We start from the raw sequence: 26103 nt of genomic DNA, 5'->3' as shown, positions 1-26103 counted from the left end.
CTGCTTTCTTTCTAACACTCAGCACTAACACAAGCACTCTTCCTTGCAGACTTCTTTCAAGAATAGGCTACGTGTAAAACAAGGACATTTAGACATTTAAAGATGTTTGAGACTACTCCAGTAGGTTTGTGCTCTACTGTGACTTTCGGCAAGGTCAAGCCCAGGTTATCGGTAGTGTGGCACGGTGATAATCCTGGTGCCAGTTACGGACAGAATGTGGCTTTAGTTAAGCCTTCTAGATCCTTGAAAATGATGATTTAGGATGAGTTTGAAAATGTTTTCAGAACTGCCTCACAGGTGAGACTTGTTCACCTGTCTCAAAACCCAATTGTTCATTCATTCATTCAATAGTATTTATTGAGCGCTTACTATGTGCAGAGCACTGTACTAAGCGCTTGGAATGTACAACTCGGTAACAGAGACAGTCCCTGCCCTTTGACGGGCTTACGGTCTAATAAGAACAATAGCGATAAATAGAATCGAGGGGATGAACAGCTCATTAAAACAATAGCAAATAAATAGAATCAAGGCGATGTCCATCTCATTAACAAAATAAATAGGGTAATGAAAATATATACAGTTGAGTGGACGAGTACGGTGCTGAGGGGAGGGGAAGAGAGAGGGGGAGGAGCAGAGGGAAAGGGGGGAGAAGAGGGTTTAGCTGCGGAGAGGTGAAGGAGGGGTAGAGGGAGCAGAGGGCAATGGCGAGCTCAGTTGTTGCTCTACGTGAGAAAGTTTAGAGAGCTGTTTGACTCGGTACTTAAAAAACCAAAAACGTAAAGTTTATCAGAATAATAAGATGAACGAGTTGTCAGAGACAGTAAGCTTAACATAAGTGGTAGAGGGAAAATTTAAGCTTCGTGTAATTCTTTGTCGCAATGAGATTGTAGTGTTAATTTATATGAAGAAAAACTATTAATCCTTTTTATGTGTAACTTCGTGGCTTTTGGTAGTTGTTGTTGTTCACTGATATAGTTTATCCAATTACACCAGCTTCCCTGAAAATGAGCATGTGCACACAAATGCAAACACATATCCTGGACTTTAAAGGCCACAGTTGAATTATTAGGTATAGCCCATTGCCAGTTTAAAACAAATAAAAATTCCTCTACTCCAAATGTCAAAGCTATAGAGAGGAAATTATAAAGTTCTCTTATCTTCCCATTATACATTGCATTTTGTTATTTTTTGAAGTAATATTTTTCATACTTTACTACCCTGATGTATCTGCTTACTAGCAAATGTGCTATAGCCTTAGACATATTCTTTCCATTTATTGAAGTGTTCAAATACTTATTGAAATGTTCTTGCGATATTTGCATCCAGCTGCCCTTCAGACCTATCAAGCAGTACAGGTGAAAATATGAACTTAAAGGCCTACAAAGACAAGCAATCTTATGTCCATTTTTCTGGTTACCTGGAAGCAAATGGATCTACATCTATAACTCTGTAGTAAAATTATTGAAAGGTAGGAAGTCATGGGACTCAGATTACTTAAGCATACTGCACAATAGAATGTTATTTCACTGTGTTAACTCCATGATCCAGTCTTAGATTAAACACAGAGTTATTGCTCCTTTCTTTTAGATGACTGTAAAGTGTGCGTTCATGTCTTGATCAGCACACAAGATTTGGCTTTCTGTTTCACGAAAGATTTGTGCAGAATGTTCCTTTGGGGGGAAAAAAATAGAAGTAAGTCATCATCTGTTCCCACTTCCCCTTGTCAGTGTCTCAATCATTTGATATTATTTAGTCAGTGTTTTTCTGTGCAAAACACTGTACTATGTATGTGCTTTAGACGGTACAATAGATTCCAACCTTCAAGAAATTTAGTCTAGTGGGGAAGACAGAAGCTAAAATAAATCACAGATAGGGTGAAGCTATAGAATATAAAGATATGGATATAGGTAAGTGTTAAAGCGATGAATGGGGTAATGTGAATGCATTAGTGTTTAGAGGATATAAAAACACTGAAGTGGCAGTTGGAGAAAAAGTTGATGGGGTGGGTAAGATATTCATCAGGGAAGACATACCGGAGATGTGATTTTAAAGGGATTTAAAAGTAGAGAGTAGTGCCCTGCCTAATGTGAGGAAGAAGGACCCGATCAAGAGGTCAGCAGTGAGAGGTGAGAATGAGGCAGAGTGGCAATGTTGGCTTGGAAAGAATAAAGCACAATAATTGGCTGTAATGAAAGAGGAATGAGGATAAGTATGGAGGGGAGGGAGTTAGTTGTTTGAGTGCCTTAAAACCAATGGTCAGGAAATTCTATTAGATTCAAAGAGGAATGGGCAACGCTTGGAGGTTTTTACAGAATGGGAAGACAAGCGTAGAATGATGTTTTAGAATAATGTCGTAGGCGACAGAGAGAAGCATGGATTGGAGAGGGGATGTCATGAAGGAACCGATTCACTGGTCAAGTTGGGTTTTTGACAAAAGCTAGAACCAAAGTGGTGACATTGGTTCGAGAGGAAGACATCTGGAGATGTTCTGGAGGAAGAAACAGAAAGAACTTGGTGACAGAATGAATATGGGAATTCAGAACGAGAATGAACTCAAGGGTTATGTCAAGGATATGTTTTCTCATTTTTCCCTTCGCCTCCGCCATTATTTATACTGCTACAATGGACTAATGATAGAGTAACATTTGTATTAATACACAATGTAGAGTGGATGAAAAGAGTAGCGAGGTCTATGAATTATGGGATACATAAGTTAAGAGCTTTAGGAAGACATCATAAATGATTCTGTCACCCCCGAATCGCTTAGTGGTTAATTTCCTATGTGCGTACGGATGGCGGTGGTGCGGATGTTTGTGTAGCGATCCTTTGTGTAGTGTTTCTATACTTTATAAAAATTTATGCATATCCCAAGCTTCTCTGTGCTCAAAAAAATAAATCTAATTCCCATTACGAGGGAAATCTTTTCAAATCTCAACTTGAACATTATTTTGAAAGCCATACAACCACATTCCATTAACAGATGCTTACATTATCTTTTTTTTCAAATTTCTTACATTTCAGACTGCTTTCATTCACTATTAGAATTCATTCAACATTATGAATGTCTGTTTGAAATGTAAGGTAATAATGACTTGTTCACACCCTTCTAAGAAACTATAAATTTATTTTATGCACTACATAAATTATCACTCACACATTGTCTGAATATTACAGATACAGAGATTCTGAAAGGAAGGCATATGCAATTAAAAAAAGGTTCCGTTTGAGACTGTAAGAACCACCTGGGTGTGCTGAAAATGTGGGCAGTCAATATTTATGGAAAAAGTAATAAGACCAGGGCAACCCTATGAAGTATATGTCTAGAAGTAGGGTAAAGAAAAGGCAGGGCTAGGAATCGGATTAGATATATAGCCCATTGACAGCCAGTTATAAGTTATTTATTCAGTTAATCGTATTGATCGAGTGAGTACCGTGCACAGAGCACTGTACTAAGAGCTTGGGAAAATACAATATAACAATAAACATTCTCTGCCCACGTGGAGCTTAGAGTCGTTGGGCCTCCCGTCTCCCAGACACAAAGCAAGTTGAATTGAGACAAGCCCTGCCGTTAACTATACTTTAAGGCCCCTCCAAATCCCACATGAAGAAACAAGTGCTCAAAATGTAGGTCATTTCTCCCAAGAAAGTATGCTTCATTAACCAGTGAATCGTATTTACTGAGCACTTACTATGTGTAGAACACTGACCTAAGAGCTTTTAGACTGTAAACTCCTCAAGGGCAGGGAACACGGAATCAGGGTCATAGCCACTAGAAGAAGCACAGCCGTTTGTTTAATGAACACGTGCTGCTTCCTAATGTGTAGCCAAGGCCAGAGCATAGTAGCAAAATAAGAAATACCTCTAGCTCCGGCACAGTGTTCTATTTAGTAACTCATTTTTCCTGTCATATTAAGGTAACAGTGTCTTTTTTTACCTTTATGAGGAAAAATGAGTTGTCCTTTGCAATACATTTTTACCTAAGTTGTGAAGCCTAAATTTTCAACAATAATAGCTTTTTGTTTTATTATAGTGATATGCAATGCAGTCATACAAGATGGCAATTTAAAAAAGCATATGCATGAACTCTGAAGAGATGTTCAAGTTACTGGCTGCTCTCATTGAATTTAAAGAGAATTTCAAACACCATGTGATATTTAACTGGTTCTTTGAAAATGCAATATTCACTTTCAATGATTTTTTTCCATTAACTTTAGGAAAACCAAAGTTAAACAAACCAGAACTTTCTCAAATATTTCTGTAAGACAACATTCTTTTCTGGAACTGAAGCTTTAAGTTCATAAACTGAAAGATCATCTGTCCAAAAAAGACTTTTAAAGTCACCTCATACAGAAATATATTTATTTAGGGAGGTGTTGGAGACATAAAAACCTCGTAAATTAGAGGACTGTAGTGTTATCTTTCTTCTTGTAAACAGGTGCCCACAAACATCATTGATTTAAAGACACAATGTCATGATGAACCTTCATCCTTTTATATTATCAGTGAAACTTTCCCCCGCTTGCAGGATTAAAAAAAAAAAAAAAGATTACTTGAAGAAACAATAAGTTACTGGAGGGATTTGTTAATCAGTCTTGGGAGGCAGTTTGGCCTGGTGGAAAGAGCACAGACCCGGGAGTCAGTGGACCAGGGTTTTAGTCCTGGTTCAACTACCTGCCTGCTGTGTGGTCTTGAGCAAGTCATTGAACTTCTCTGTGTCTCAATTCCTTTGTCTGGAAAAGGGCGATTCAATATCTCTTCTGGACTGTAAACTCACTGTCGTACAGGGATTATGTCCAAATGGCTTACCTTGGATCTATTCCAGCACTTTGTACAGTAGTTGGCCCATAGTAAGCATTTAATAATACAATTACTATTGCTACTGAAAGTGAATATGGCCCAGTGGAAAAAAAAATATGGGTGTGGAGATCTAAATTCTATTCTCATCACTGCCTCTGACTTCCCTGTTGTGTTACTTTTGTTAAACCATTTAACTTCTTAGTACCTGTAAAATAAAGTATCTGTGAGTCAAGGACTATGCCTGATGAGATTACCCTGTGTTTATCCTTAACCTTAACTCATATTGTGAGAAGAATGACCTGATTAAAGATGGTTCATAGAGAGGGGAGTGGATATACCTTGTGGTTTTTCCTCATTAAAGTAGCACCTGATAGTAGAGTGCTTCCCGAGTCAAATCATCGCTGTGATCTGCTTTTCAAATCTGTCCTGAGGTAGAACTCTGTTCATGCTTTCCTACTGCTGCAGACATTCTCTCAAACTCCAGCTGTTATCTGTTTCCAGTTTATCTAGATATGCTTTATTATTGTTCTTTGGTGGGTGAGGGAAGGGGTAATGGTGTTTTTATTTTTGCTTCATCCTTAATTTTCATGACAAAGTGGGGAAAAAAAAAAAAACTTCCTCTCAACCTTTACTAAGCCAATCTGAGCAGAGTGCTCAATCATGAACAAATGGATAAGGCGAGTGTGATCTCTGCTTCTGTTGAGATCTCTGGGTTATCAATAAATTACTCAATCCTATTTATTGCAGATTTACTATGTGCAGAGCACTGAACTAAGTTCTTGGGAGAGTACTATAGAGTTGATGGACATGATCCCTTCCCTCAGGAGCTCACAATTCTGAAATCACATGTCTTCCAAGAGTCCTTCCCAGAATAATCTATACTCTCCCCTAGTTATATCCTCCCCAACTGCCATTTCAGCACTTCTGCACCACCAAATCAATCAATCAAAGGTCTTTAGTGAACGCTTACTATGTGCAGAGCAGTGTACTAAGATCTTGGGAGAGTATAATCATTAGGAATGCCCCAGTGCTCACAGCACTTACACATGTATTTTTAAATACCCAATTACTTAAACATTAACTCATGTTCACATCCATTTTTTAAATGGTATTTGCTAAACACTTATGAGATGTCAAGCAGTGTTCCAAGCACTGGAGTCGATACAAGATAATCAGGATGGACACAGTCTCTGTTCCACATGGGGCTCACAGTCTCAGAAGGGAGAACAGGTATCAAATCCCCTTTTACAGTTGAGGAAATGAAGACACAGAGAAGTTAAGTGACTTGCCCAAGGTCACACAGTGGAGCTGGGATTAGAATCCAGATCCTCTGACTCACAGACCACCCTGTTCTTTCCACTAGGCCATATTGCTTCACTTTTCTTTCTTCTTTCTGCCTAAACATTCTTTTAGTGCTTTCTTTCTCATTATTCTGTAAGTTCCTTGAAGGAAAGATCCTGTCTACTAATTCTACTGTACTCAGTCAAGGAAGAAATGAGTGAAATAGAGGACTTGTACATATTTAGCCCCAAAATATGAAATCTGCTTTCTTGAACCACCCTTGGCTATCTCTTCACTAATAGTAATTGTGGTACTTTGTAAGTGCCGACTATGTGCCACGCCTCTCAGGGTCGCACCTGGAGAGTTTCCAGTCCTCTACCAGTTTTGACTACGGAAGGGAGAGTCAAGCAGAGGCATATCCATTCCATTCCTAGCTTGGGCAGTGGCTAGAGCGTGGAGAGCAATCTGCTACAAATCAAAACTAACCTGTGCAGGGCACCAGCGGCAAGGGAGAGAGTCGAGGGTGGAGACTCAGGTTTGCTGCCCAGAAGGAGACAATGTTAAACCACTTCTGGATTTTTACCAGGACAACTCTGTGGATACACTGCCAGAATGATGGCAGGTAGAGGTGGGGCGTTCTGGGACAGATATGCCCATGGTGTAGTTATGGGTGATGACTTGACAGTATAAGATGAGACAAGACTATGTAATGTTGGTATTTGTTAAGCGCTTACTATGTGCAGAGCACTGTTCTAAGTGCTGGGGTAGACACAGGGTAATCAGATTATTCCACGTGAGACAGTTAATCCCCATTTTACAGATGAGGGAACTGAGGCACAGAAAAAGTTAAGTGACTTGCCCACAGTCACACAGCTGACAAGTGGCAGAGTCGCGATTCGAACCCATGAACTCTGACTCCCAAGGCCGGACTCTTTCCATTGAGCCACACTACCAAGCACTATGCTAAGCACTTGGGAGAGTACAATAAAATACAGTTTGTAGATATGCTCCCTGCCCACCCCGAGCTTACAGTCTAGAACTATGACAAAAAAGGCATATCACCTTTTCTCCATAAGGTCTGATAGTTATTTTATTATTTCTAATTCATTAAGCTAAACACTTAACAGTTGTCAAGGCAGCATTTCACCTGCAATTTGACGTTAGAAATGTATGGTGTATTGTCTGGGTTTTAAACATTTTATCTTAATGAAACTACCTTTAAATTCATCGTAGCATCAAATTAATGGTTTAAAGAAGAGAGCAGGCTGAAATGTCAACAAAGCTGACAAGTGGTCAAGTTCTCTGTACCTCAGCTTCCTCATCTGTAAAATGGAGATGCAATACCTGTCCTCCTTCCTTCTCAGGTTATGAGCCCCATGTGGGACAGGACTGTGTCTTTTCTGATTACCTGGTATTTACATCAGTAATAATAATGATTGGGGTATTTATTAAGTGCTTTCTGTGTTCCAAGCACTGTACTAAGCTCTGGGGTAGGTAAAAACAAATCAGGTTGGACAGTGTCCCTGTCCCACATAGGGCTCATAGTCTTAATCCCCATTTGACAGATGAGGTAACTGGGGCACGGAGAAGTAAACTGACTGGCCCATAATCTCGCAGTAGAGAAGTGGAGGAGCTGGGATTAGAACTCAGGTCTTTCTGACTCGTTCATTCATTCATTCATTCATTCATTCATTCGTATTTATTGAGCGCTTACTATGTGCAGAGCACTGTACTAAGCGCTTGGAAGGTACAGTTCGGCAACAGATAGAGACAATCCCTGCCCAGTGAGGGGCTCACAGTCTAATCGGGGTAGACAGACAGCAAAGCAAAACGGAACAAAACAACATTATCACGATAAATAGAATCAAGGGGATGTACGTCCAGGCCTGTGCTTTATCTACTTGGCCAATATGTTTCTCAGCATGAAGTAAAGTGCTAGGCACACAGTGAGTAGTTAATAATCCCACTGTTATTATTAAAATCACAGAGGGAGACAATCCAAGAAAAGGACTATAACAGCAGTCTCACCCTCACAGATCTCTTCTAATGTGGGCCACTGGCTCCGTTATGGTGTTCCTGGGAGATTCATGCATTCATTCAATCATATTTATTGAGCGCTTATTGTGTGCAGAGCACTGTACTAAACGCTTGGAAAGTACTATTCAGCGACAAAAAGAGACAATCCCTGCCCAACAACGGGATTCACAGCAGTTTCACCTGAGTGCATCACTTTGCAGTTGACTTTATAGAGGGTGAGCATTTAGGGGGTGTCCATGGGAAGAATTAGGGAAGGATGGGTTGCTGGTGTCTTCTAGGGATGAAAAGAAGAATCAAATCAGTGATTTTTATTCAATTGGAACTAACTCGATTCGTGGAAAACAAAGTCTAAGGCTATATTTACTTGAGTAATTGAAGTGGAAAGATGAGCAATTATCCAGTAAAATCTGTTGATGGAGGTAGTCGATATAAGTGATTCAAGCAAAGGCAGATTTTCCTTAATAGAGTATTTTTTGCCTTCTAAATTTTGAATTTTCCAGGTAATTGCCTCAATGCTTATTCCTTAGTGCCTGGGTAGACACAGTCAATGCCTTTAGATAATTTTCCTCTTCAGGCTGCCTAAGGGTGACAACACATAACATTTTGTTTTTTGGCTGAAACATCAGCAGTTTGGAAGTTAGGCAATGTCTAATATGTCTGGGTAATTTCTAACTTTGGGAAGAAGATGTTGAGCTGCCAACATGCTTAGAAAGGCCCCAGTGAAAGGAGACTGCTCTAAATTCCTGTGGAAGGTTTCCACAGTACAGTAAAATTCAAGGGGACCGACGCTGGTGACTCATAGCCCACTGCAAGCAGCTATTTCCTCAAACAGCTTAATCCTGATTGGAACGGAAGAGTTAGCCATTTAAAAATCAAGCCTGGAAAAGTCAGTAGACTTGCGACTCTGGACAAATATTTCATTATTACCCGCCCCATATCACCAAAATAATCGTCTGTTCTCCACTTCATTGATACAGTCATATTTATTCAATCGTATTTGAGTGCCTATTGTGTCCCGAGTACTATTCTAAGCTCTTGGGAGAGAAAAATAAAACCATAACCCGTCACCTTCCCTGCCCACCACAAGCTTATAGTCTAGAGGATGAGTTCACAGTCCAGAGGACGAGGCTACATTCTACAGCTTGCATGTTTTGAATCGAGATTTATACAACTTTAATATTAATAAAATATGCATTCATGGATCCCAGGGTCCAGATCATTTTCCAGAGGACAAGTATTTACCATCTCTTTGAGGCTTTGCATGTATTTCATTTCCTGTGTGTCTTTCGGGGAAACACCGGCAGCTCTTTCAATCCGGCTTAGAAATATAAAACCTCTCTCCTCAACGAAAGGGACGTGGACTTAGAAAAGTCATGGATGTAGAAGCAGTGTGGCTGAATGGATAGAAGATGGGCCTGGGAGACCTGGGTTCTAATCCCAGTTCTGCCATTCGTCTGTTGTCTGACCTTGGAGAAGTCACTTCACTTCCCTGTGCCTCAATTACCTCATCTGTAAAATGTGGATTAAGACTGTGAACGCTCTGTGGAACAAGGGCTGTGTCCAGCTTGATTAGCTTGTATCTACCCCAGTGTTCAGTACAGTGACTGGCACATAATAAGTACTTAACCAATACTATGAAAAAACCTACAAAAAGCAAAGGGACCCTGTTTTTGCAGTAGAGGAAACTGGGGCACAGGGAGGTTGAGTGATTTGACCGAAGTCACACAATGGGAAATGGCAGATCTGGAATTAGAACCTAGGTCTTCTGACTCCCAGGTCTGAATTCTTTCCGCTAGGCCTAGTTGCTCCTCAATTTGAGGCAAATTGTTGCTGTGGACTGCCTTGCAGTGTGGCAACTCTGGTTTTTCAGGCAGAGGGAAAAGTAGTGATGCTTGTTCCTTGAATTCTGAAGAAGCAAATGAGCATTCTAATGCATCTTTAGAGCAGCCCATCCCCTTACGGGATAAAATCCCCTTATGAGTGATAAAATATAGACTATTTTTTCTGAAATAAACACACTTCCCAAATACTATTATCCTATTTTGCTGCAATATGCTCATGTGGTTTGTTTGATATAAATTGCAATAGAAAATTGCATCAGTAGTATTTCTTGAACACCTACTGTGTGTAGAGCACTCTGTTGAGAGGTTAGGAGAGTGCATTAAAACCAAAAGATATTTATAGTCTAGGTATGTATTGTCTAGATATTTACAGGGAAAATGGGTCATCGAAAATGATTTACCTTTAGGGGGAACTGGAAGAAAAACAAGGACATAGACAGCAGCATGAATATTTCAGGGTGAGATCATGGAAGAAATAAGTGGCTATTTAATTACATATGACTATGTACTTAAGCATTTAGTACATGCTCTGCACACACTAATCACTCAATAAATACCACTGATTGACAGAAGATGGAGATATATGATATTAATGATGATGAACATGGAGTCTTCCAACAGAATTAATGGATGAGTCTCAATTGTGAGATTCTCTACCAAGCGTCTTCTCAGAGGAATATTTTCTAGTGCTACTGGCTTGTGTGGGACACTTGCACTCATCAGTGGTATTTACTGAGCGGTTACTTTGTGCAGAGCACTGTACTAAACATTTGGGAAAGTACAATACCACAGATTTGATAGTCACATTTCCTCCCACAAGGAACTTACAGTCTAGAGGTGGAGACAGTCGTTAAAATAAATAATGTGTAGTATGTATTTATAGATGCGGACATATGCACTCGCTTGTCCCCCCCGTCATATTCTCCCTGGGGCACAATGTGCAGCGAGCGATTAAGGGGAAGGTCGCAACATGTTGGAAAGTGTATGTGCTATCTTCACTCGAGCCCATCTTTTAGACTGTGAGCCCATTGTTGGGCAGGGATCGTCTCTATCTGTTGCCAAATTGTACTTTCCAAGAGCTTAGTACAGTGCTCTGCACACAGTAAGCGCTCAATAAATACGACTGAATGAAAGTTAACCAGCTCAAGGCAGACCTAGAAGGAGAACCTAGGTCTCCTGAGTCATAGAGAAATGGTCTTGCCACTGAACCAACAGCAGAAACTGACCTACATAGAAATAGGTACATACTAAATTATGTCTTTGCACTCTAGACTCAAGGCAGAAGCTGATGAGCGAAGAAGGAAGAAAATAAAAGGAAAATAAAGACTAGAGGAAGTCAAGTTGGTGAAAAATATGACCTCAACTTTTCTTATTTTACTTATTCTACTTATAGTCTCCTCCTGTGTATGATAGATTCCTTTTTATCTTTCAATCTAGAACCTTCTTTGAGAAGCATTTTACTATGAATAATAAGGGGAAGAAAAAAACAACAACAAGGATTCAGTTTTGATTTCCAGCTTCCTTTGAAGGGAAATAAACTCCTACAATTTTTAATTTTGTCAGTGAAGTTCCTGCTAAATGGTTTCTACACTTCTGAGCCCATATACCATATAATTTAGTTTTATTGAGGAACAAGTAGCCCTAGGGATGTTACTTCAATTGCTGGCTCTAATACAACCATTTCCAGTCTGTAGGATTATGATGGAATTTCACGTTTTACTGCAATTACTTTTGATCCGTCCTTTTGTTCCTCGATTTGTTTCCTTACATCTCTTTCCTTCATCTTGGGGAGCTTTCTTAAATTCGGATCCTTATCATGTGCAGAACCAGAGGTTTGGTTGTAATATAAAATGCAAAATCAAAGAGTGTAAAATGATGATTTTAGTCTTTAAAATGTATTGATATGGTATTTTCCCCCTAAAAATCACCCAGTTCACTTAAAACACTACTCAGGTAGATTGTTTTCAGAGTTTATAGAATGCTGGTTAGTCACTAAAGGAATTGATTTGTCTAAACTCTGGGGTTTTGCTATGGTCCTGTGTTTCTGAACAGTGCTACTGCTATCAGAAAGGTGAACTGTAACTGTTCCCGCCCCACTCCGTCCCCAGCTCCATGTGTGGCCATCAAGCCATATCCTTACCTGGGTTGTCAACATCCATAAATTTATAGGCACCTGTAAAAAAAAAAGTGTTAATTCTGGTTGCCATAAGGATATTTCACTAGTCATAAATATGGGCAGCGGCTCCACTGAGATGAAAGGGGAGAATCTGCTATGTACCCTCACCACTGCTTCCTGGACACCTCATCATCTAAAGTTATTGTGACCCTCAGCGAGAGGTATCTGGAGGTGGGTGTTCATCGTGAGTTTGGCCCGATTCTCCTCTAGACTGAAAACTCATTGAGGGAAGGAAATGTGTACATTTATTGTTCTATTGTATTCTCCCATGCTCTTAGTACAGTGCTCTGCACACAGCAGGTGCTCAATAAATACAATCGTCTGACTATAAACAGCCACCAAATCCTTATTAGCTATTTCTGTCTGCTTCCCCTATCAGATTATAAACTGTTTAAGAAAAAGGACCAGTTCTTTTGCTTCTTCTGCACTGCTTTGAGTAGAAATGTTACGACCCTCCCAGCCCTTACTAAGAGAGAAGCAACACTGTCTAGTGGATAGAGCACGGGCCTGGGAGTCAGAGGACCTGGGTTCTAATCCTGGCTCCACCACTTGTCTGCTGCGTGACCTTGGGCAGATAGTTTCACTTCTCTGTGGCTCAGTTACCTCATCTGTAAAATGGGGATGAAGACTGTGAGCCCCATGTGGGACAGGGACTGTGTTCAACCTGACAAATTTGCATCTACCCCAGTGCTTAGTACAGTGCCTGAGACATAGTAAGCACTTGACAGATGCGACAGAGAGAGAGAGAGAGAGAGAGAGAGATTGAGAGAAAGAAAGAGAGATACTGTGAATTATCCTTAGAAATGACTTACCAAATGCGGGAGAGCACAACGGTGTTCGCTGCTGATGAGACCCTGGAGGTATTTTGTTCCGTGCTTCCAGACATTTGCAGTCGGTACAGTTCCACAAAGGGGTACTAGGCTCGAGAATGTGCATGACTTAGTGTGCATCACCTCCACTACTGCGAAAAAAATATTCAAGCACATGTCGTGGGACATACTTTTCCTCTCTTTACTGCTGCCCGAGTCAAGCTCTCCTTAACGGCAGAGACCCAGAAAAGATACCCCTGCTGTATTTTTATAGATGTAATTGTGCAAGAATTTCTTACTCGAAGACACACTTATGGTTGTGGACTCACCATCATAGGGTCATTTATTCATTCATTCAATAGTATTTATTGAGCGCTTACTATGTGCAGAGCACTGTACTAAGCGCTTGGAATGTACAATTCGGCAACAGAGACCATCCCTGCCTGTTGACGGGCTTACAGTCCAATCTGTTCATTTGACGGTCACCTCTATTCCCTATTTACTTTCCCACGCATTCAGTACAGTGTTTTACACAAGGTAGGCACTCATTACCACTGGTTGCTTGGTGCAGCCCCACAGTTTATTTGCCTGAACTTGTGGACACGATGAGCTGGGTTTCATTTCATTTCTCTGGGCCTCACTTACTCCATCTGTCAGATGGAGATTAAGACCGTGAGCTCCGTGTGGGACAGGGACTGTGGCCACCCCAATTTGCATGTATCAATCCTAGAGCTCTGCTTGGCACAATGTGTTTAACAAATACCACTATTATTATTATTATTAGTAGTAGTATAATTTCCTCATTGGAGGTGGGCCCCTCAGGCAATCAGTCAGCCAGTGATATTGATTGAGTTGCCATTGTTTTTACGACATGTTCTTCCCCTCGACTCTATTTATTGCCATCGTTCTCGTCTGTCCGTCTCCCCCGATTAGACCGTGAGCCCGTCAAACGGCAGGGACTGTCTCTATCTGTTGCCGACTTGTTCATTCCAAGCGCTTAGTACAGTGCTCTGCACATAGTAAGCGCTCAATAAATACTATTGAATGAATGAATGAATGAATACTACATGCAGAGCACTGTCTTAAGCACTTGGGAAACTAGAATATGATTTTTTAAGCACTTATTCAATGCTAGCCTCTTTTATTAAGCAGTTTCATCAATAACCAGCTCAGGATTTCTTACGCATGGTAATGCGTGAAATAAGGATGTCATTTTTTTTTTACATTTTACCCAGCCCCCTCCACCCGGAATTCATATCCATTGTCCCACATGGATTATCTCTGGTGTGCACATTACTTATGAAAGAACAAAAGCAGGCAAACAAAATGTCGGTATCTGACCGAGGTGGTTCGGGTGAGCTGCTGAAGGCAGAGTGCACTGATTAGGTCTTGAACGGTCTCTTTAACTCTCTCTTTTGGTGCCGTTCTCACAAGATGGAAAAACTCATAAGAATGAACTAATTAAGCCTGGGACCCAAGGAGTCCCAAATTCATCATAAAAAGGCCAGACGGATTTAAAATAACGAGAATAATAAACCCTTGAAAATTGGGGTTTAAAACAGAAATACCACCTGATCCTAAACTATAGCCTGATGAACCCGGTGATAAAAACAAGTTTGACTATTCAGGTGTTTTTTTATTGATTAGTCTAAAGATTTGGGATTTTATGGTCGTAACAATGAGATTGTTTGGAACAAAAACCAATATGTCATCATTTGTGAATGCACTTGCTGCTTGGCTATCACTGGAGTTCTTTGAAACTAATTTATGAACGCTGTTAAGAGAATTTGAACTGCCAAACGTGTTATATCACCAGGTGCCAGGGTAATATCGAGAATTTAACAAATTGTTACCACTTTTCACAAGTTAATTCAGAAAGGGGTAAAAGGAACTCCCATTTTATTACTCTAACACTTTAATTTTTGAAACTAATTTAAGGCCACATTTTTTTAAAAAGTTTTTAGTCTATTCAATACTTATAGTTTTGTGTATTTCAATTTCACCATCCTTAAAAATGGGTAATATTGAGGTTTATTCTTTCCCCTAGTTTATTTGAGGCCTTGAACACTGTGCATAGGTCCAGAAAGCTAGCGATGTTATTTAATGCTAATTATAGTATTTGTTAAGTGCTTGCTATATGCGAGGCACTGTACTAAGCACTGGAGTGAATACAAACAGATCAGGTTGGTCACAGTCCCTGTCCCACGTGGTATTCACAGTCATTCATTCATTCATTCAATAGTATTCACTGAGCGCTTACTATGTGCAGAGCACTGTACTAAGGGCTTGGACTGGACAATTCGACAAAAGATAGAGACAATCCCTGCCCACCGATGGGCTTACAGTCTAATCGGGGGAGACAGACAGACAAAAACAATAGCAATAGATAATAGCAATAGATAGAACTAAGGGATGTACACCTCATTAATAAAATAAATAAAGTAGTAAAAATATATACAAATGAGCAAATGAGCACAGTGCTGAGGGGAGGGGAAGGGAGAGCGGGAGGAGCAGAGGGAAAGGGAGGAAAGGGGGCTTCATTTTACAGATGAGGTAACTGAGGCACAGAGAAGTGAAGTGCCTTACCCAAGGTCACACAGTAAAGTGGCAGAGCCAGGATTAGAACCCATGACCTTCTGACTCGCAGGCCCTGTGTGCTCTGTCCACTATACCATGCTGCTCCCTTTCTGCAGAACACTGTACTAAGCGTTTGGGGCAGGATAACGTAACAGAGTTATAGAGTTCCCAGAGAAGCAGCATGGCATAATGGATAGAGCAAGGGAGTAAGAAGGACGTGGGTTCTAATCCCGGCTCCACCACTTGTCTGCTGTGTGGTCTTAGGCAAGTCATTTCACTTCTCTGTGCCTCAGATATCTCATCTACAAAATGGGGATTGAGACTGTGAGACTTATGAGGGACAGGGGCTGTGTCTAATCCGATTTGCTTTTATCCACCCCAGTGCTTAGGACAGTGCCTGGAACAAAGTAAGTGCTTAACAAATATCATTATAATTATTATTATTTCATTTAAGAGCATCAGTATCACTCCTACCTCAGGTCATTCTCCCCACCATCCCTCTCCCCCGACCGCCTGCCAACTCCCCCCTCCCAAATCCCGTGGTTTTTCTAGTGGCTCCAGAGACTACTTGTCTGCTGTGTGACATTGAGCAAGTCACTTCACTTCTCTGTGCCTGATACCTCATCTGTAAAATGGGGATTGAGACTGTGAGCCCCACATGGGACAGGGACTGTGTCCAACCTGATATGCTCGATTCCACCCCATTGCTTAGTATAGTGCTGGCTCATAGAAAGTGCTTAACAAATGCCATTATTATTATTGATTCAAAGAGAGAAACCTGGAGCTTCAGGAGTCAATCAATGGCATCTATTAAATGCTTACTTTGAATAGAGCACTAGCTTAAATCCATGACAGAGTACAATACCTGGTTTATTTAAATCAATCAAAGGTTTTTGAGTGCTTACTTTGGGCAGAGCACCGTACTAAGCCCACTAATCCTTGAATAGCCCATCACTGGTGGTCCCATGGATCTATAGTCAGAGGAGGATTGAATTTAAAGTCAAAAATGAGGAAGTTAATTCTGATATAGTTTCACAATCAAGCCAGGGAGGATAGCAATCAATAATACTTACTGAACCCCAACTAAGTCCTTAGTAGTGCACTAAGCACTTGGAAGGGTACAACCAAACCAGACATGCATTCCCTGCCCTTAACAAATTGACTATTTAGCTGGAAAACAGGCACCTTTTATTTACAGATAGGGAAGAAAGAGGAAGAAGAAGCAATAAACTAGTGGATAGTGCAAATACCTTCAGGATGAAATAATTAAATAAGTATACACATAGGCGTACACGTGTACGTCAGTGCCGAGGAAAGAGACTGAATGCATAAGTTCTGACACTAGATCCACAGAGGAAAGACAACTGTGAAATTCACTTTCAAACTTGAAAGCCTTGAGATAGCAAGTTGAAATTCAGTACTTCAAAATCTTGACAAGAGGGAAGGTGATGGCCCATTACAGCTTGGAGAGTAGCATGGGTGAGATAATAGGGGAACCTTAGTCTTCTCTCTTCCTCTCTCCTGATAAAATCGGTCCCTCGTAAGCTCCAGATCTGTAAGGGTCCCACAGCCCAGGGCAAGCCCAGCATGGAGCATTGGGTATGGAGGGGTTTGTGCCTGAATGGGGCTCACCTCCTCCAAGAGGCCTTCTCAGACTGAGCTTCCCCTTTTCCCTCTGCTCCCTCTGCTCCCTCTCTGTCCCGCCTTCACCCCCCCCCCCTCAGCTAAGCTCCTTTCCCCCCTTTCCCTCTGCTCCTCCCCCTCTCCCTTCCCCTCCCCTCAGCACTGTGCCCATTTGTATATATTTTTATTACCCTGTTTATTTTGTTAATGAGGTGTACATCCCCTTGATTGTATTTATCGTGATTATGTTGTCTTGTTTTTATCCGCCTGGTCTTCCTCAATTAGACTGTGAGCCCATCATTGGACAGAGTTTGTCTCTATCTGTTGCCCGAAGTGTACATTCCAAGCACTTAGTACAGTGCTCTGCACATAGTAAGAGCTCAGTAAATACTACTGAATGAATGAATGATAGAAAGGTGCAAGCAGCCTTCTGGGAGGTTCGGTGGTCAGTGGCTGAGATACCCTTGCATCAGATTTCCTGCCCATCTCTTTGAGATGCATGGACATGCTGCCTGATTAGTATCCACTCTAGACTGTAAACTCCTTGTGGACAGGGGATGTGCCTACCAACTCTATTATGTTGTATTCTCTCAAGAGCTTACAAAGACCCTCTGAACATGTAAACACTCAGTACATACGAGTGATCGATTTTATATGGCAGGTGGGGTTGGAGATGAAGGTTTCTCCTTCCACCGCCCTGAAGTTTTATTGAATCACTCTTGAGAAAAGAAGTGTGGTGATTCAATTTGAATATACTTCAATTAATTGCATGGTTTAGTTAGGTTTATTTTTTTTTTTCCTACATACTTGAATTCAAGAGGTACAAATGGTAATGTGCAAATTTATGTTAAGATATGCAAACGCACCTTGATTTGCTAAAAGAGCCTGATAGCCTTTTTCTTTGATCCTAAATAGCTGTTTGAGCTGCTCTCCTTTTTTACACACCAGATAATATTCGAATCTAACATTCAATGATATGTATTGAGCACTATATGCAGAGCACTGTACTAAGCACTTGGGAGAGTATAGAAGAGTTGGTAGACACAACCCTTGCCTTCAAAGAGCTTACGATCTGATTGATATGTCTCTCTTCTGACTTACATATCTCTAATCATTAATAGAACTGAAAGATGAAATCCAATTAAATCAATTAGTTTTCTCTTTGAATAATTCAGCATTAGCTTAAGAAAGAAACCAACATGACACATTTTATGAATGGTCTAAACGTGAATCTGGCCAGTGAAATTCAAGCTACATAGATAATATAACATTTATGTATCACCAGAAGTCAGACATCTCTAATTTTATATAAACCCCATCTACTCTAGCTATTTTCATCCTATCAATTCAGGAGAGAAGAAGCTTATTTTTCACTACAAGCCCAAATACCCTTTCAGTTTTTCAAGATATCACTGGTCAAACAGTCCCTCCTTTGTTATTATGCTATTTATTATGCACTTACTTTCGGCCAAGAACTGAAGTAGATGCCAGAAAATCCGATCTAAAATAGTCTCTGACCCACATGGCGTTCTCAGTCTAAGAGGGAGGCAGAACAAGAATTTTAGTCCCTTTTGAGAGTAGGGGAAACTGGAGCCCAAAGAAGTTAAGTGGCTTGCTCTAGGTCACACAGCAGACAAGTGGCACAGCTGGGATTAGAACCCAGGTACTGACTCCCAGGCCTGTGAAACATCGTCTAGATCACGCTGGAAGAGCTCCATCCCAGCCACTTTATGAGATATAAGATAAATGCTCACTTGGGAGGGGGGAACTCTGGCGGTGGGGGCAAGTAGAATATGTGCAAAAGTTTATTGAGATCCTTTGGCTACTCAGTTGAAATCATTTTATAATTCTGCAAAGTCTTGGAACAGTAACAAAGGACCCAGGGCAAGAATTTTTGGTATACAGTCCTGTGATGGGCTCAGGGAGACTTAGATAGTCCCTGTACAGTAAGTTTATTTTAAAGACGATTGGCCTAGAATGGTTGCCTTATCTTGATCAGTGATGAGTGAGCATGGCAAAGGTTATTTGTCATGGTATGTGCTTTGATGTATGTCTTCAATATTAACATTGTTAATATTTATTTGATGTTTAATTTCCTAGTAGAGAGAGAAGTAACAATGATTTTTCCTCTATCTCCTCATGGACTAACTCCTGTGGAAATCCCTTTTCCTCCTGCCTCATATCTGGAAATTATTTTTGTGTCCATCCCACTAGTTCAGAAGCTCCTTTAGGGTGGGGACCTTGTTCACTAACCATTGTACTATCCCAAGCGCATAATGCAGTGAGCTCCTTGTGGGCAGGGAACATGCCGCTTTGCTATACTGTTTGTCCCAAGTGTCTAATTCGAGGCACCAAATACAAGGATGATCAATGAATGCTAATCTGTGGTATTAGCTCAATAAACTTGACTGATTGATTAGAATAGGTCCCCAATCATATCTGAAGAGTGGTATACTCATCTGGCCCCAAAGTCTTTGCAGATTCGTAAACCTGTTAAGCTTTTGACTATTTTCATATGATAATATGGCATCTCACAATACACATACTTTGCCGCATAAAATCCCACCCTGTGGGCATCTTATTTTCAGCTGCAACTGCTTCATGAGAGAAATGAACGATGGGTATTTTCACTCACCTGTTCTGCTTTAATTTGTTAAAATAATTAGAGGTAAATAACCGGAGATCCATATTATTAGAGAGATCTTAAATTGTTCTTTAAAAAACCTTTGACAGTGTTTGAAGTCACATCATGAGGTGGAGTGACAGATGTGAAGGAAAGAAAATCTCATGGGATAAAGATCTGGCATAATTGGCCAGTAACTATCCCTTGAATTGAAGGCAGAGAATGCAAGGTCAGCATTCATACCATATACTCATTTGTCCCTCGCTCTTTCAAGGGACCTGTGTTTTTGAAAGATCGATGACCAGCCCCTGGAGTAGTATACTATTAAAGAGAGATACTGTTCTGGAATATTCTGGAGGAATACAGAAAGTACTGTACCTGAAGGGAGTTTATTTTAATCCGATATATGAGTGATGTGTCGCTTTCTCAGTGAAAACAACCAAAAATCATTTTTTTTAAACTCCCCTGGGGGCAAAATTTTTAGGAATGGTTCAAAATGAGAATGGGTTTTTTTGAATAGAGAGGTATTAGGGTTAGGATTTGGGGCTTCCAAATAACAATGATACTGAAAACTAATGTATAGTCTCTTAAATTCAGAAGAACATTATCAGTCAATCATTTATGAAACCACTTACTCTGTGCAAAACGTTGTACTAACTGCTTGGGACAATACAACACAACAATATAGAAAACATATTCTCTGCCCACAATGAGTTTACAGTCTAGAGACTCCATTCCAGGTCAGAATAGGCAAAATGTCTCAAATCCATCATGACATCTTTCTCTGACTCATTTCTTCCAGCCATACAGAACTCTTATATGTACCCCAATAGTGTGGAAGTCAGGAGACCTGGGTTCTAATTCCAGTTCTACTGCTTGCTTTCTGTGTGCTCTTGAGCAAGCAACTTAACTTCTCTGTGCCTCAGTTTCCTCATCTTTAAAATCTGGCTTAAATACCTGTTCTCCTGCTTAGACTGTAAGCCTGTTTCTGTCATCTCCAATTTGTACTTATTTTTCTATTCTGTCTCGTGATCCTAATATTTGTAAATAATTACTGTCATACTACAGTAAGTTCTGTTTTCCTTGGCTCAATGGTAGAATGGGTGATCCTCCTTTTCCTCTCTCTTCCTCTCCTCCTCTCCCCTTTGCTGCATCTCCTCTCAGTTTTTCCTTCTTTCCCATTTCCCAGCAAAGTAGCGTGGACTCAAGGAATCCTTTATCAGTCTCCTATATGCCATTTGAAAGGGGTATGAATTTCCGGGATTGATTATCTTTTTCAAAACTTTTCTTTGACATACTTATTTTACATTCTAATTGGTTCATATGCACAGATTTGAAGTCAGAAATTGCACAGGAGAATGGCCATCCGAACTCAGTTAATAAGATTTAGACTTCAGCCCTGGTAAATCTGATTATCTAGAGTAGATCGCTAACGCAGGCAGAAGAGACAGGAAATGATATTAAACAAAGTAAAAGTATCTCTGGTGATTTCGATTTCTTACAGGCATATGTTTCTATTAAACTTCAATTTGCAGATACAAGGAAACAAATGAAAAAGACTTGAATGCGGTATTGTTTCACCAGGTTTAAACATCTGGTAAGCAACCCTGTATGATTGATTCTTATTGCCCTAGGTTCCTATGTTCCTGGCTTATATGCCAGCCTTTCTACCTGTCAGATCAGACACCGGTATCCAGAATGTAGAAAATCCACCCTCTCTGATTTCGACCTGGATATGGGCCAATGAAATGCATTCAATTCCATCGCAGATATCAGGGATGATCAGTTGGATTAGAGCCTATGAAGTCACACTGAACAATGCAAGCAGTGCCCACATATATTTAGTGTTGGTACTATTTGTCAAATAGCCAAAATAAAACAAACACTCGTTCTGCTTCCATTTCATGTGTTTTGTAATTAGATGCTCATTACTGTTTGTGAGAGAGAATGCTGAATACGAGTTATCATTTGTATCACAGAGATAAAATTAGTGTACCGTGCTAAAGGCAATGAAAAGAGTTGTGGCACAAAATTATCTCAGCCATACTCTCCTATTAGAAGTTTAATATACTGTGGAATCCGTGTAAGCTGTTAATTAGGCTCTAATATTGGTATATATTTCCAATTCCCAATGTCTCTCATTCAAATCTCTCATGGAAGCGCTTGTGGAGTAGATGGTCGGAGGAAATGGAAGGCAAAATTTTTACTTTTATTTTTAAGGTCTCTTCCTGTCTCTCTTCCACATGGGAAAAAGCCCTTTATTAAAGTGTTTTTGATCCTGGCAGAATAGCCAAAGAATGGTATCAAGTGACAATAAGGATCTCAAAACACTTCAATCTTGCAATTCATTCATTCAGTCATATTCACTGAGCTCTTACTATGTGCAGAGCACTGTACTGAGTGCTTGGAATGTACAATTCGGCAATAGATAGAGACAATCCCTGCCCAACAGCGGGCTCACAGTCTAAACCTGTTGTTGTTTTTTTGAAGAACCCCACTGTGACTTTACCGGCATATGCATCTGTCCTTCGTGATTATAGATCACACTACAATCGGGGCGTTACTAATCCAGCCATGGGGGCTGTAAGAAGTTCCCCTTCTATGCTGTAAGCTTCTGTTGGCAAGGAATGTGTCTGTTTATTGTCATGTTGTCCTCTCACAAGTGCTTAGTAGAGTGGTTTGCACACAGTAAGTGCTCAATAAATATGACCGATTGAATGAATGAATGAATCACTGAATCATTGAGTGACCTAGAGGCCTTCCATGCTGTTTTTGTATTGCACATGCCTTCAGAAGTACGGCCTTGCCTTAAATTCAACCTCAGTCTTTGGGAAGATTCAAGACAGTCAAGTTGCTGTCTTGATAATGGGTCTGGGAGCAAGAGAGATCTGGGTTCTAGTCCATGATCCCCAACCTCTCTGCTGTGTGACCTTGGGCAAGTCACTCAAATTCTCTGTGTGTCAGTTCCCTCATCTGTTTAATGGGGATTAAGACTGTGAGCCCCATGTAGGACACTGACTGTGTCCATCCTCCTGATAAGCCAGTGTTATTCCAGTGCCTAGTAGAGTGCCTGTCACATAGTAAGAGCTTATCAGATACCAGGAAAAAAAAGCAACAAAAGAGAAATTATCACCCTGTTTCTGATGGCCACACAACAGGGTGATTTGGAACTGTTTACAGGATCTCCCAAGGGTCTTCAGCTTTACTTCCCGATTTGAAGTTGGGCTCAGTAGTTTATTTTTTTTATGGTATTTGTTATTTACTATGTGTCAGGCACTATACTAAATGCTGGGATAGATAAAGTTAGGTTGGACACTGTCTCACATGGGGTTTACTGTCTTAAACCCCATTTTACAGATGAAGTAACTGAGAGAAGTTAGGTGACTTACCCAAGGTCACACAGCAGAAAAGTGGTGGAGCTGGGATTAGAACCCAGATCCTTCTGACCCCCAGGCTTGTGCTCTTTCCATTAAACCACACTGCTTCTGCATGGAAATTGGGAAAGTGCTCTGCACAAAATAAGCACTCAAAAAATACCACTGATTAATTTATATGCAAGGGCTGATGCACCAAACGACCTTCCACCTATCTCACCCTGTGTTCACTTTCTCTTTAAAACATTGTTATTCTCACGTCCTTGTTTATCTTTCCCACACTTCATCTCACTATGGTGTGGTTTCCTGGCTGCTCTCCTAACATCCATTTCCCTCAGCTGCCTAGAAAAAAGATGCACGTCGATAAACATTGTTTTCCTTTGGTCACCATTTTCAGGACCCTACCGTTTGGATTCTATCTCTCCCTTTGTTATTAAAAGTCAGTTGAAAAAATGAATATTGAGACTCAAAGGTAGTAAGTGATCAATTAAATAGCAATTATAGTACTGGTGGTATTTGTTAAGCTGCGTGACCTTGGGCAAGTCACTTAACTTCTTGTCAGCTGTGTGACCGTGGGCAAGTCACTTTACTTCTCTGTACTCAGTTCCCTCATCTGTAAAATGGGGATTAAGACTGTGAGCCTCACGTGGGACCACCTGATTACCCTGTATCTACCCCAGCGCTTACAACAGTGCTCTGCACATAGTAAGCACTTAAATACCAACATTATTATTATTCTCTGTGCCTCAGTTCCCTCATCTGTAAAATGGGGATGAAGACTATGAGCCCTACATGAGACAACTTGACTACCTTGTATCTACCCCAGTGCTTAGAACAGTGCTTGGAACATGGTAAGCGCTTAACAAATACCGAAATTATTATTACTATTAGGCACTTATGTGCTGGGCACTGCGCTAAACGTTAAGGTGAAAGCAACTATGCCCAGTGAATAGAGCATGGGCCTGGGAGTCAGAAGGACCTGGTTCTAATTCTGGCTCTGCCACTTGTCTGCTCTGTGACCTTCGACAAATCACTTAACTTCTCTGTGTCTCTGCTCATCTGTCAAATGGGGAATAAGACTGTGAGTCCCACATGGGTCAGGGACCGTGATTAGCTTGCATCTACCCCAACACTTAGTACAGTGCCTGGCACATAATTAGCACTTAACAAATACCATAAAAAATTTTAAAAATAAAGTATTGCTCTGTTTGGACACAGATCCTCTCCCACACAGGGGTCATAGTCTAAAGGGGAGAGAGAACAGATGAGGAAACAGAAGCCCAGAAGCCCTCCGGCCCAAGATCACACAACAGGCAGGCGGCAGGGCCTGGATTAGAACCCCGTCCTCTGACTTCCAAGCCTTCTCTTTACACTTCTCTGCTTCCTTCCAGTTGAGCTACCCTTTCCTATCTTTTTGACTTATTTCCATTGTCTCATTGTGGTTGAGGAATACTCGTCGAACTGGAAAATCCCAGCAATAACCCACTGATCAATTCAGCCGAATGGTTTAATTTCAGGAGCTCTGGGGTTGGGGGTGGGCTCTAATAGCGAATCTCATAGGATTCGATCAAAATCAGAGGAAAGGCCTGGTAACAGAGGATGCTCCCCAAACTTGTCTGGGCAGCTGAGTTTGGGCTGCAAAGATGGTTACTTATAACCTCATAATCATTATTCCTTATTGCCCCAGATCAGCTTCACTCAGGCTACTGCTAGGTTAAAGTTGAACAAGAGACAGGAACAAGAAAAAACACTGTCAAAGTCAATGTACTTTAATGCTGAAGGTTCAGTTTTGCTAAATCCAGGATATCCTGCCTATCTTCTTACAGGCTTTTGTCATTTGGGGGATGAGGGGAGGTTTCTTATGTTTTTTTGCAGACTGTGCTTTTTTTCTCTGGGAGCTAAATCTGAGACACCAGATTCCATCAGGATGCATAAAACAGATTTTGTGCTGGAATTTCATGACTCCGCTATTTAGGCAACAGCTTTTAATTTCTTAAAGATTGCCCAGGAATTCTGAGCCAACAGATAGATAATTATCAGGGGCAGCTGCTTCCTTTGAACAATTCTTGTAATCCGTGCCAGTCTTCCGAGCCTGGTGTTCAGTAACACAGGAACATTTTCCTCGTGAAAGTATTTCTGTTCAGAAACAAACAGTAGATTCTGTGCCAATGAGCACCACGCAGAATGTTCAACATTCACGTTCTTTTGCTTTTAATTTAGAAGGGAAAACTTATGTTCCCTAAGGTATGGCTCGCTTTCTTACAAAGTGTGATATTTCTGTGATTTACTGAGATATTAACATGGAAATGGTGATGTTAAACAATACTTTCAATAGCTCTAAAAGTGTAGTGGGAATCATGATTTCATAAGAAGAAAATTAGTTAGGTAGGTAGCATTATTGTATAATTTCCCATAGGATCTTTCCATCAGGCAAGGTTTTATTATATTCTAAAAGAAAGTTGCTTGCATTCACTTTAGATATAAAGTACCGCTGAATACAACAATATCATAAGGCGCACAGTGCGAGCAAAGACATCTGTTAATGGTACCATGAATAGTTATGAACAGTGGTGTTCAAATGGCTTTGCCAGCAAAGCATCCCCTCCTAATTTATTTTTATAGCAAATGGATGCCTCATTTTTCATGGTTTGGTAGTTTGCATTCAAATGTACCAATAACTTTCAATGCAATCACTTCACTCGGCATGTTTTATTGTGGAACGTAAGATGGGACTGCTAATGGTCTGTTGGTGGGTAGTCATCTTCTTTGTCAGCAGTTTTGTCTCCATCCTTATTTTGCTGTTTTTAAAATTAATTCATAAAATGGGAATTTATTACTTTAGAGACAAATTCAAGAGACCTGGTTTTATGTGGGGATTTAATACCCAAGCGTGCAAAACTGGAAGAAAGAGAGTACACTCCAGGGAACCACACAGGTCTTCTGGTTTCATTTGTTGCTGAGGAAT

General features: G+C 40.6%; 1 non-coding gene across 1 annotated transcript; it reads left to right on the top strand.

Moving 5' to 3' along the window:
• Positions 1–6416: 6416 nt before the first annotated feature.
• LOC114815764 lies at positions 6417–6554 on the top strand. Its single transcript, XR_003763566.1, has one exon. It is a non-coding gene; the product is annotated as a small nucleolar RNA SNORA7 (small nucleolar RNA).
• Positions 6555–26103: the final 19549 nt, after the last annotated feature.

Source organism: Ornithorhynchus anatinus, chromosome 12, assembly GCF_004115215.2.
Source record: "Ornithorhynchus anatinus isolate Pmale09 chromosome 12, mOrnAna1.pri.v4, whole genome shotgun sequence".
NCBI lineage: Eukaryota > Metazoa > Chordata > Mammalia > Monotremata > Ornithorhynchidae > Ornithorhynchus > Ornithorhynchus anatinus.
The sequence above is the reverse complement of the archived record's forward strand: the minus strand, read 5'-3'. Positions and strand labels throughout refer to the sequence as shown.